Source organism: Phasianus colchicus, chromosome 2 (genome assembly GCF_987193195.1).
Source record: "Phasianus colchicus chromosome 2, bPhaCol1.hap1.1, whole genome shotgun sequence".
NCBI classification, from domain to species: Eukaryota; Metazoa; Chordata; class Aves; order Galliformes; family Phasianidae; genus Phasianus; species Phasianus colchicus.
In genome coordinates, this window is record NC_143437.1 from 24,501,962 (window position 1) to 24,515,461 (window position 13,500).

The following is a 13,500-nucleotide window of genomic DNA, read 5'->3' on the forward strand; positions in this document are numbered from 1 at the left end:
TTCCTAAGACATTTCCCTAGAAACACTTAAGAATCCCTCAAGGAAACAAGAGAAATAACTTATCTATCAGATAGTGGTAGGAGATAGCTGTAGAATTCTGGTCCTTGCTCTCAGGAATTACCTGACCACTATCATGAAAACAGGAAACTGGGGCCAGGAACTGGAACCTCAGAACATCTACCATACCATCCATGTTTTAAACATGGGCTTTAATTGGTGTTTTATTGTTCAGAAGATAATTGCTACTTGAATTCTGAGTGGGCTGAGGTGTTTAATATTCAGTGTCGGCTGAAAGGGACTTATCCCTCAGGAGCACTGAGGCACCACCATTGCACTGTAGGATTAAAACACATAGGTGTGCAAAGTGTTATCTAAAGTATTCCACAGAGGGTATAAAATAGTCTGAATTCAGGTAAAGCAGCCCTATTTATCCATGGATCAGAAGAATAACCTCTCTTTACAAGAGACCCTTAAACTCCATGTTAATGCTCAGTAGCAGTCAGACAGCAGACAGGATATACACCTCTGATCCACTCACTTCTAAAAGGACACAGCAGAAAAAGGAAAGCTCCATGGGGGTTATCCGATGTGTAGAGAGCTCCTCTTCATGAAGAGTTTAGGTCACAGACAATTCTTCAGTTTGGAAAAAGGAAGAGTGATGAGTATTTGGCATAAAATTATGACCAAAATAAAAAGAGACAGTATTCTTGAAACTTTTATTATGTCTCATAAAGACTAGGAAGATATAGTAGGAAGACTGAGGCATGCTAGAACTAGGAAGACTAGGATGTCATTTCCTTTCATACAGCTACACAGCATTATAAAGGTCACACTCTACAAAAATACAAAATACAATTAGATAAGTTATTTAGAAAGAGCTATAAATGGTTACTGGACATAGAGATAAAGAGTCCTTCCCTTTTTCTTTCTTTGCATGCATTCTGAAGATCTGATCATTCACTCAGCTTGGAAGAGTTCCTGCATTTGGTATCATTTCATTACTTTCATAAAAAATACATTAGAATTCATCACAACACAAGGTTATATAGAAAGATAGCAGATTTACATACTTATCCAAAGGAAAAGAATGTTAACTAGAGATTAAGAAGCTGCCACATCCAGATCTGGATTTTAAGTTATTCACTGCTGAGAGGCATCTGGAACATATTTAATGATTAGTGTTATTAGCATTATGTTATGTGTTAATGTGGGATTGTGTGCAAAAGTCAGTCAGAACGCAGCTCCTGATTTCTGAATTCCAGCTACACTGTAATTTTAAGGCATTTATTCATACTGTTTGTTTTTGCCCCTGGCTTGGCTGGAAAAGTACAAAAGAGACATCTAAAATATTTAAAAATGTCAAAGAAAATACATAGCTTATACGTATATATTCACCAAAGAGTTGTATGAAGAAGCAAAGGTAATACCTGAATTTTTGTAACTGCAGCCTACAAGCATCTGTCACTGCACAGAGGGGAGGAAGTTGCCAGAGAAAAAGCCCTGGCCCAGGTTAAGTGAGTGCATTTCAAGGGTTTTGCTGAGCTTTCACCCTGGCTGCCAGGCCACCCTGGCACCAAGTGCTCTTTCCGCAGTGTTTCAGTTTCTGTTTTCTCCAGGTGGTAAGGAGCTTTCTGTTTTATCAGGGGGGAAATCTGGGTTTGGCAGGCATAAAAAAAGTGCTGTTCACTTTCTCTGAGAAATGTAAACAGCATCACACCCAGCCAGCAGCACCAGGTAGTGTAACAGCAGAGGAGGCTGTTCATATCTGCATTTCACCTCTCTAAGGGCACATCCAGATGAAAGTAAAATAATTAGTTTGAAAAGGCTCATCCATTTATCCTGCTGACGTAAAGACCTTTGTTTTCTTTTAAGGGCTTTTAAGTTCCCATTTCTCATTTTTTAAATTATTAAGAAAGAAAGAAAGAAAGAAAGAAAGAAAGAAAGAAAGAAAGAAAGAAAGAAAGAAAGAAAGAAAGAAAGTAAGAAAAGATGCTGCAGTATGAAAAAGCAGCAACCCTAAAAGCATTCAGAGAGAGTGCAGTAGTTTCAGCCTTCTGTTTGTGCGATTCCAATAGGTGTATTTAAATGTAAATGCTAGCCTTTCACCCCTGAGCCACCTATTCTTGCAGCCAGCAGAAAGAGAGCATTCATGGTATAATGTCTTTATGAGGACAGATCTTATACTTAATTTCTCATGTGAATCAAACTCTTTTATAACACATTTTTGCAAGATTAAAAGAACAATATTAGTCTAGTGGCTCAGCAGCCAGATCACTGCCCTGTCACATGGAACCTTGGGTTCAAAGGGATGGCAGGCAGCTTGGCTGGGAAGCGTGGAGTTGGAGCTGCTCGCTGCGCGGCTCGCTCCTCTGCTGCCAGTGAAGCATTCAGCTCTGCACCGAGTGCTCCCTGGGGCAGCCACTGCCACCCTCCCACCAGCTCCTGGCTGGAAGCCTCAAGGAGAGCCATTAGGGAACGGCCTGAAACCCCAACTCTTCCAAAGCCATCTGTGCAAGCTTGTATTTACACAGTGAAGAGGATACTCAGGAAGAAGGAAGACTTCAAACAGCTGTGTTCACTGTCCCGAGGCCCTTTGCCCAGTTTCACCACAGCACATTCAGGTGACCCACGCACATGGCATGCGGGTGGCAGCTGGGACCCACAGCAGAAGACAACACGGCTGTGGTTGGATCCAGTCCGGATCCTTCTGTGCCAGGGAAGATCCCCACTGAAGCAGAGGGCAGAGACCCAAGTGCTCAGTGTTAAGAGACTGATTTCTTAAGAACAGAAAAAGATCCCATTCAATTTGGCTAGACAAACTGAAAATTAAATTAGTTAAGCGCAGGCCAGGCCAACTGTTTTATCATACTTTCCCTCCGCTGAACTGAAATGAGGTTTGGTTTTTCTTCAGAATTACTTCTTTTTTCTCTCCATGCAAAGTACTTCAACATCACACCACCTCTGCAACACTACATACAGTTTGTGGCATGGCCTCAGAAAGGCTGTAAGATGTCTGCATCACACAATGCTGTAAACTTGGCTCTGCTGGGTACTAGAATTATCACTCACTTTGGGATGCTGCTCAGAGGGCACAGTGTTAGGGGTCTTTGTGCAGCATGATGTTTAAATGCTTAACACTGTGATATTTTTCTCCTCGAAGATTTTACGTCCAAGTCCAAGACATGCTATTTTCCCCTTTCTCCAGCCCTATGATGCCAGACAGAGATGCTTGTGTGTGTCACACATGTGAGCCGTGATGTCAGAGAACCCCACTTATGCCTTCCTTTCCACTTCCCTTTCCCCTGCTGCACAGTGTGCGTCCTGCTGTGGCACCAAGCACAAGAAAACCAAGGGGAAATAGCCTATTATTTTAGGAGGTGCAAGACCAAGCACATGGAACAGTGAAATTCTTGGAGAACACTTCTGTAAATGTTTTAAGTTGTAATATATTAAACAATTAAGAGGTGTTGGTATTTCAGTGCTCCAGGGCTCCTGAAACAGGGAAGTCCCCTTTAAAAGCACCAGAGAGGAATGTGTATGGTCATGCTCTTTAGAAGAAAAATGACCTCCCTTTTTTCCCCCTTTCAGCAAAAAGGAGTTTCAGCTGACTTGCTCTTTCAGCTGAGGAAATGAAGCCAGATTATTTCAATGCTGTTTTAAACAGTTAACTCTTTAAAAAGTCCAAAAAATAGAATCAGTTGTCTTGAAAGCCCTACTCAGGTAATTTAGAGAACAGTTGGGCTAATAACCTTACTGTGCTGCTTGTATACCTGGGACTGTCAGCACCACAGCTTACTACAGATATCAGTACATTGCTGATAGCAGCTGCAACCACTGCCTAAGATATCCAGGCAAAATGTTTTTGCCTGTTTTCCTGACACCAACAAATCAGTGTCTGTGCACCATCAAATCAGTCTAGAAGGATAAGAACTGATAACTGACAATTCTTAGTTGAGAAAATATTCAAAATTTAGTGTAGCTAATGGCTGCTTAGTTAATTCTTAGAAAGCTCTTATCCGTGTGCTTAAAGTACATGAGAACAGAAAGCAAGTTCTCTTATGCAGGTAGGCAGGGAGACAGTCACACACAGGACACATGTAGTATGTAATTACATAAATACATCAATTCAGACTAGCTCTAGAAAACTTTAGTAGAAACAATTAAACAATCATCTTCTGGTCCCTATAACATCAACAAGTGCACAGAGTCTACGGAAAAACTTTAGAATCATCTGGTCGAGTTTTCCCTAGAATACATTCACAATCATTTTCACCAAAATGTTTTTCTGACAAGAAAAGTATTAACAGAACCTAAAAATTAACAATGGAAAATGCCTATTTCAAGTTCCTTGTAAGAAAACAAATACATGAATTGGCAAATTCGGTGCAGCTTTAGCTCTGAGGTAATTATGGCACGGTTTTGCTTTAATCACTTATCTCAGGGCAGCCCATCAGATTAATGAGGGGAAAAAAAATAGTATTAAAACTTAGTGAGTTACTGGAATTTTCTGGAACTGGAACTATACAGATGGTCTGCAACATATTTGTATAGGAGATGCCCGAGTGTTGATGGGTTTCCAACTATTATAGTAGCATAGCAAGAAGGCAGATATTGGGCAGTGAGCACTGAGCAACTGTTGTCACTGAGCCTTCCCTTCTTGGCTGCTTCCCCACTCGCCCAACGAGCAGTTTTGGTCTCCCAGAGCAGAGACAAAGGTTGCTTTGGAGAAGCTGGGAAGCCTAAGAACACCATGTAGATTTAGGGCTGGATAGGAGGTATTGTCTGGAGGCCATGCCCATTACTCATCCGCTGGCAACGGGCTCTCTTCCTTTTGTCTGGAAAGACGGTAAACTTTCAATGCCATCTGAAAACAGAAGGCCTTTCACGAACTGCAAGAACTCTGCCATCTCAATCATGTGAAAATATTGTAAACACTTTCCCAGCCCCCATTCAGCTGTCCGAAAAGCAGAGCTAGAAAATACAAAACAAAACAGGAAGGAAAGAAAAGGGTGTGCGTTGCACACTTCGTTTCAATTTCTGTATTTACTCTTGGTAGGAATTTTACATGGAGTCTCTTCTTTTTTTTCCCTTTAACATTAGTGAACAGGGTTCAATATCTATGATGAGGAAAAGGCAGTTAGAAGCCTGCTCTATGCTTTATTTAGATGGAAAAAAAATCCATTACCCAACAGTTTCTCTCCAGCGGAGCTCTCATATTTCCTTATAGCCCCAGCAAAAGTAGATTTCAAACATTCTGTGGGACTTGAGTTTCTCCTTCAATGCTCAGGTTGACCCACCCCAATGAACTTTTCCCAGGAGGGCCTTCCCTTCAAACTTTAAAACAACAGTAGTGCTGTATTACTGCCATATCTTAACATATATAATTTCAGCTCCAGGATCAGAGTGGGAAGTGTTTCAGAAATAAGAAGATATTCAAATAACACGTGTGTGTGTATGCATACATACTTACATGTCTATCAAACACAGAACATATCAAATATACTTTTGCATAGTTTTCACAAAATTTTAAACTATCTCCCTGATTGCACCTTCTAGATAGGCTATGCTGGTGCAATATCCCATTCAGTGTGTGGTGTGATCGTGTAAAAGTAACATCGTTCCTTGCTGAAAGAGATATGCTCATTCTACTGAAGTCAGCGACTACCTGAAGTTTCATCATAACTTTGAACTACAGTAATGCATTAGAGCCTGGTTTCTACACTATTTCAAGTATAAGGCTTTGATTGATGCTAATCAATTTAATACTGGAGAACAGCACAGAAAAATAACTAGGCACATAGTAAATAGGATATATGCTTTGTTTTCTTCTGTAGAAATCCCTCTCCAGAACAAGATCTCTGGCCCAGGCTGGTCCATGACCCAATCCTCAAAACACAGCAGAATCAGGTACTGCAGGTGAGCCTGGATATGTTTGTCGACTACTCTTGATATCTAAACAAATCACAAATGTGACAATGCAGACCAAATGAAGCATAAACCTGTGTACATTCAAGAGCACTCAGTGTTCTGTTCCCCACCAGCCATGTCCAACCCATTGTCTGTAGGCTGCGTTAGGCCTTGGACAGCTAGTAATGTAGCCCCACAAGATTGTAAACTTTTAACAAGATTATGTGATTTTTAATGATATTTCTCAGGGGGCAGTTTTCTTCACCATTTCTCAGTACCTATTATACATCATAATGACCTATTTAAGATTTTTAGAGGTCCAGAACTTGAGTTCCATATCCCTCAAAAAAGAATGTATATTGCCTGAAAAGTCACTTAGACTTTCTGTATATACAATGAGAATACATAATCATAGGATAAAGAATGAGGAAAGGTATTTGCCAATAACTGAAGCGGGGGCTGATAAGCTGAATGATGCTTTAAATTCACAAATTCATTCCTTGAGGTTGCTTGCACATACTATCTCAATATTACCCTCCTACCCCCTTCATTTTATAAAAAGAAGCTGTAATAAATTAGAATTTTATGAGTCTCCAAATAAAAACCTACTCTAAAATTGAAAACAAAACATGGTCGTAGAAGCATATGGAAAGCTTATGAGAGGAGGCAATAAAAAACCTGTCCCACTCTTTCTTGTTTTTTTACAGACCAAAAATTACAAGAGACAGATGAAGAAGTTTGCTGTACAATAGAGTACAGGCACATCTCCCAGAGAAGAGCCATTATAGTTTCCTTAATCATTCCTTTAATACAAGTTAGCCTAAGAATAACTAGTCTTAAGATCCATCTTCTGACTTTCTTCTTTAAAATATTTTGAAGTTATATATGGAAATGAGATACCTTCCTACTTTGATCCTTAGCTTAAGGGTAACCAAGCTGAAATGGCTTCCTGGCCTTTCATAGAGTTTTCTTTGGAATTGAACACTGGGCCCTCTGAATTTTGTTACTAGCTTTTTAAGAGTTTTATGGATAAAAGCAGGGGTTTTATTTTACTTATTTAATTATTTATTTCACTTTTGTTCCAAGCCTCAAAATGATTAATTCTGGTCACTGTATACACAGTTTTATTTCAATCATTTTTTTTCCATCATTTCTGCCATCATTACCATTCCCTTCTTCCAGGATAGTGTGGGTACAGGAGCAGCTATTAAGGATTCTTTTCCTTTGTTTTTAAATACAGTACTCCACATTCCAGACATTTCTACCAGACACAGTGGTTTGGAACTGAAGACCACTGCAAGCAATGAAGTTTGGGTCTGGATCTAAGCTATTGCAAAATACTTAGAGAACTTTTCAGATTGTCCATCTCTAAGTTGGCCTAAATTTGAGGACTAAGCAAAGAGGATATTTGTGTAACTTCTTAGATCAGTAGTGAGAATTCTATCGTATATTTTGTTCTACGGGAATAATTACAGATTCCATGTTCAGTGCCTAAGTTAAACCTATAAAATGCTAATTTCCACTTATAGAGGACAGAAGTGATACCAACCATACACAGACAGTACTCTATTGGCTTAAAAGTATATTGATTTGACATTTCTGGTAAACTGATCAATTGTGAAATGGTTAATGGTGGCAAATATTGTTACCCTTGTTTCTGATACCCAGTTAAATACCCAGTTCTGATACCAGTGTTCAAAATATGAGCAATAGATGGCAAGGATTGCTCATCATGCCCAATCCCTCAGCTGTTAAAAATGAATTGTGAAGAAACTGTGATAAAATGAAGGTGAAGACATTCCATATCAGTGTGGGGGAAGTGTATTTACAGAATAGACATGCCTATGGTTTGGGGAGGTAGCATTCATACAGAGAATTTGCTGTAAAGGCTTTGTGCCCAACAAATTCACTCAGACTTTGAAGCAAGAACTTCTATATTAGCACATGAAGAATATCTGAAGTGATCTGGGCTTTTGCATCTTTCTTTAGCAATAATTTTGCTGAAACTCAGGACTCTTCCCTGAGTGACCTATGACTTAATCAAACATCAGTGAAATGTCATCCTCTCTAACAACAAAAAAAAAAAAGACAACAAAAAAAATCAATTTTGTGCCATACAATTCACTAAGAGACCTCAGTGGCATGCTGTTTTGTGGTAGCTGAGAAGAATGAATACTATCCAGTCTTCTGTCATAATAGAGAATAATAAAGAGAAAAAAAGTTATTTAGACATTGAACAGGATTCCGTCTGACTTCTATTTCACCAGAGTTTTGAATGTCCCTTGATTTTCTGTCTTTTCCTTTTTTGGCTCCTACCCGTTTTTCCCACTGTACAGTTCCACTGAACTATTTCAAGAGATTCTCCTTGGATATCTACAGAAATGGTGCTACTTCACAGTTTTCATCTGTTTCCAGATATTGAACGTCCACACTGTATTCAAATAAATCAAAGATAGACCATCTGAAAAACTCAGCTACTGAACCAACATGAACTCTTCACATCTTTCAAAAGCTCTCAAAAGATGAACTTTAGCAGTTTATCAGGTTAATATTATTTACAAGTTAAATTCTGCTTGATGTTAGGGATTTGAAAGTAATGAAAAAAGACACATTTTCATTTCATTCTACAGCTACTGCAGTCTATGTTCTGACTTTCTCAATTCTGGAATCCATTAATAATGGATATTTTTTCCACTGTAATTATTTTGTCACACAGCATACTCATACCTAAGTACTGTCACAAAGAGGAATGCTACAAGGAAAGTCAAACCGCTCTAAGGATCTCTTAATGTCTTCTGGATCACAATCCCAAACAAATATCCTTATGAAGGATGGCACCTAACCAGACTTCACACCTTTCTATGGTATTTTCTATGGTGGTATTATCTGTCAACAAGTCCCCTTCTGAGACAAAAGGCATTCCCAACTAGTGTCAAAGGGAGGAGCATCTAGTGAGAACTCCCTAAGAGAGGTTAGCTAGAAGTGTAGCTTTGTGGAATATCCCACAGTTCCTCATGGCAAATCCTGCCTTTTTATGCAATTTATTTTGCCTGCTGCCCCGAACATCCATATTTCCCCCACTCCTCTGTATGGGAGATGTAAGACAAGTCTAAACACAGCTGTCAAGTTCTAAAATCAGCATCAAAGCTCAGTAAAAGCAAGAGAGAAAAACAGTATGCTTTGTTAAACAATACTGCCTCAGATCTTAAAGGGTTATACAATGAAAGTGATACCCCCTTTGAGTTCTGTATATGGCACGCATTACCTAACATCCTTAGTCAGAACCCCACTGTTTATGAGGTGATGAGAAAAGAATACAGCTCCCTCTTGTCAGTAGGATATCTCTACTGCCCTGCAGGAAATTTTTTCCTTATATTTCAGATGTATTGAATCTTCTGGACTTCAGAAAAGTAAAACATGCTCTGTGCCCTCTGGAGCCATCACCTTTCTTGGTCAGTTCATAGGTTCGCTAAGGTCACAGAGAACACCCTTTTACATCATAAGTTGTACCTTCAGGCTGTTTTACTCCTCCACAGGAATCCGAAGGGATTTAAACAGATTTATCAAAACAGAAATGGCAATATTTATGTTTGGAAACATCAGGATTTATAACATTTCTTATTTCTTTCCTTCCCCGTTGACACTGATTCCCAATTGCTGAGCTATGTGAAGAAGTTTAAAAGTTACTTCTCACGAAAAAAATCTGCCTGCTAAGTCACACCCCCTTCCTCTTAAACATTTATGCGTTACTACTGGGGTTAGTGCAGCCACTCTGTATATAAGTAATATTAAATAAAGGTATATTTATGTGTTTATGGGGTCGTTTTATGCAACTATTTTATTTTATAAATATCAATTTTTAAGGATAATGTGAAACCTTGTGACGATCTAATCAAATTGTCTATATAATATAAGCCACAAAATAAACTTTTTCTGTTGGGATCTTGACCCCAGATTGCATCTTTAAGCTGCAGCAAAGTTGCAGAGAGGAAAAACAAAACAAAAACCTTTTGCTTGAAAAATGTGCGTTCTGTCAGTAGAGCAGTCAGGCAGAGTGAAGATGTCTCCTTACACATTCTGCAGGAGCCTGGCCCTCTCTCGAGGTTCTTCTAGGAAGGATCACTGTGGATTTAGTCTTCTTGGACTAAATGTTGGCACATTCTCTTGGCACAGAAATAACAGATTCAGAAAGAAAAAGAAAGTTATGGTAAATGGTACGACAAAATTTTTATTTTTTATATATATATATTTATTTATTTTTAAGTCTTAACAGCCAGGTGAGTTATTGCACTTTTGGCCCTAAAAGGTCTCTGAGTGGGAAAATCAATATCAAGCTCATCATTTGCTGGTGTGCAGCAGGTCAAATGATGCCAGAAATGCATTTGGTAATGATGATGTTGTTGAGCTGAATGAGGATCTACTCCTCTATCACAGCCATGTATAAAACACTTTCTGCTGCCACTCCATTTCAGCTGACACTTTACTTTTTACTAGATAACAGGGTGTGTTGTACTCCATACTGCAAGTATGAGCAAGGAATGGGAAATACTATAAACACTGAGCTAATGTTACGGTATATTCCTGAGAAAGGGGAATGGTTTTGCAACGATCACAGCATGCAGTCCTCACTTCAGATTATAACAGGAAAACACCTCAAGAAGGGAACAGAAACAAACTTAAGACTAAATAACAATTTTTCTCCTGTAGTGAGGTACAGCTGAAGGGACATAAATTCTGCTCCTCCTGATAAATTACTCACCAAGAAACAAAACCAGTTATCTAGCAGCCACAGGCTGTCATGTAGCAACAAAGAGAAGGAGACCACCACCTGTCATTTTGCCACAACATAGCTCATGCTGTTTTTCCTCAGACATACATAAAACCTTCAAGGTGAGGGATCAGCTAAATCATCAACTGGACATGGGGATAAGGAATGGAGACACACCTGAGTTACTCAGCAAGTAAAGGCAGCTTCATGAACCTCCATTGTGAGGAGAATGGGAAGGAAGAAAGGCATTTTAGTCTTTAGTCAGCAAGACTGGCATCTTCGCTGGTCTGCAGTAATTCAAGTCTGGACAAATAAAAGAAAATAAAAAATCACTTTTTAGCAAAAAAAAAAAAAAAAAAAAAAAGACTACTATATGGCACCATGGTTTCATATATATACACATATATGTATATGGCACCCCAGGCCAACAGCCAAATAAACGTGGGATACAAGTATTCCAGAAATATACACCCTTTCCTCAAAGTGAGCCCTTCTTCTTTCCTTTTCATTGTGAAACTCATTCCCCTCACCAGAGAGGGGTTGTGTGACTGTGAGTTCCCTGGGACAGTTTCCCTATTCATGACACCATACCATGGGCAGCTTATCTTTGTAAAAATGCCTGGAGGTCTATGGAGGAAAAAAAGAAAACACCCATTCCGCCCTTACTACCTCATGCTAATGCTTGGCTAAGCTTGCAGTTCTCAGCCTAGCTTTTGCTGTCATACACTGTTTGAGCACAAGCAAATTCCAATCCACTCCTTTTCCTGAGGCTCCCATTTATTTAAACAGGTGGGACCAGAACTGCTGCACTTCCCAAAGTGCTGCTGCAGCTGAACCAGCTTATATAGTAATTCTACAGGTATCAATTAAGAACAGGCAGAAGTGGTAAGGGCAGTGCAGCAGCAGCCATTTCTGGAGCTTTGGTGCTGGCAAAGTGAAAAGGAGTTCTTAGCTATTCTGTAACTTTCTTAGCTTAAAAGACCCTCTAGCCAAAAGACCATTAGCTGGAATTGTTGCATAAACTTAATAACAATCTTTTTTTCATTTAAGGCTGTCCCACCATTCTATTATCTGTCATTAATTTTCCATATGTTCCCCTCACCACCGCTCCTAGGCTGGGTTCAGTTTACAGAGTTGGATCAGATTTCTTTACAAGCCAGGACATTTGCTGGCTTGCTTACTAGCTTGAGGCCAGTTATGTTTGAGTGAGGCCCAAGCAAAACAAGTGAGATTTGGTGACTTTCCAGAGAGTAGGCACCAAACTGACAAGATCTGAGATTGTTGTTTTTTAAAAGTTGAAAAATTTTAAAGTAATAGCTTTTCCATGAATTCAGACAATCTGATTAAAAAAGAAAAAAAAAGCTGCTGGCTAATACTTAAATATTGCAGCATCTCTCTGCTTCCTATAAAGCACAGCTTCTGGTTCTGTTTTCTTTGCACTTAAAGTAAGGCAACAGTTTCTTTGTTATCTATATTTTTAATCACAGATGGGAAAATGCACCAGTACCTTGGGAGAAAACAAACTGATGAGAACAAGATCAGCAAACCATTTTTCCCCACTATTTATGCTAGATAACAAAGTCTACTGTTTGTAGCTCTTTCTCTAATAAGCATTCAGACTTCATGTAAAACCCTCCTCTAATTCAGTCCTGACTTCTAGAAACATTTCTTACACCGTCACATTGAATCAAGAAAAATAATTTAGTGTCCTTCCATCCAAGCCTTTACACCTAATTGTCACTGATCTTCTAACTATATCCAGTGTTATTCCACTCCTTTGTTCTCTCTGTTTTTAGTTTTATTATTCTACATCTGAATTATATTCTAAATGCTTTTGGATAAGGACTACTGGAAATTGCCAAGAATATCTGTGGGCCTTATGTGGAATTTCAAATGCAATTTGAGACTGAAGGACGTCCAGACCTTTGACAGTCTCCCATTGCATACTTCCCACTGTATATTCACAGAAAGGAAGGTAGCAGAACCAGGGTACAGACCAATGGATATTGCATTTCAGGCTGAGTCAAATACAGAGCAGCACACGAATATCCAGTAGTTTGAAATTATCTTGAATAAGAAGAGATTCTCACAAAACATTACATTTTATTAGGGATGGACAGCATATGTGGCAGGAGAATACCCTGACATTTTGAAAGTGGTAGGATTTTTTTTATTAGCATCAGTGTGATAACAGAACAGAATAGAATAGTTCAGTTGGAAGGAATCTTCATAGATAATCTAGTTCAGCGGCATTAGTGTGTGAATTTAGCTGTTCCAAAGGTATTCCTCTGGTTTTGCTCCATGCATTTAAGCACTGTGTTATAGATGTTGTAACAGACAGCATGCAAAAAGTTATGCAAATGCTAAAAAAAAAAAATCATGTAACCTACATTCTTAATATTAGTTGTACTTATCAAGGCAAGAAAGAACAAGGCATGGTAGTGCTAAGCATTTACTGACATACAGATAAATATTCTGGTCTGGACACGAGCAGGATTTTGGCCCCACAGTGCCAAAAAAATTGCTGTTCCTGACTCCTAGGTGTGTACCTGCCTGGCGGGATCCAGAGCTTGGGCACTGAAGAATGCAAACATCCCAAACAGCAGCTACCCAAATTAGCCATTAGGAAATGCTGAGGAAATTGGAATTATCTTAAGCCTCTATGGAATTTTGTTGCCTATCTCAAGTCAAGGATCTCCACCCTTCTCCACAAAAACAAAGAAAGAAGGTGCTGCTGCTGCTGGCGGCTTTGCGCAATAGGACTACAGCTGGGGTGCTCCCTCCCACTGCAGGAGCTCTGGGCTCCATTCCCTTTAGGTATGAAG

General features: G+C 39.2%; 1 long non-coding RNA gene across 3 annotated transcripts in view; it reads right to left on the reverse strand.

Annotated features, from left to right (window-relative positions):
• The window catches only part of LOC116230037 (uncharacterized), a 179,754-nt gene that overhangs the window by 30,705 nt on the left and 135,549 nt on the right, over positions 1-13,500 (reverse strand). For all 3 annotated transcript variants that reach the window (XR_016464054.1, XR_016464055.1, XR_016464056.1), the window contains 3 exons: positions 10,853-10,978; positions 9,915-10,070; positions 539-633 (listed from right to left, as the gene is read on the reverse strand). This is a non-coding gene — a long non-coding RNA (uncharacterized LOC116230037). The remainder of the gene's footprint in view (positions 1-538; positions 634-9,914; positions 10,071-10,852; positions 10,979-13,500) is intronic.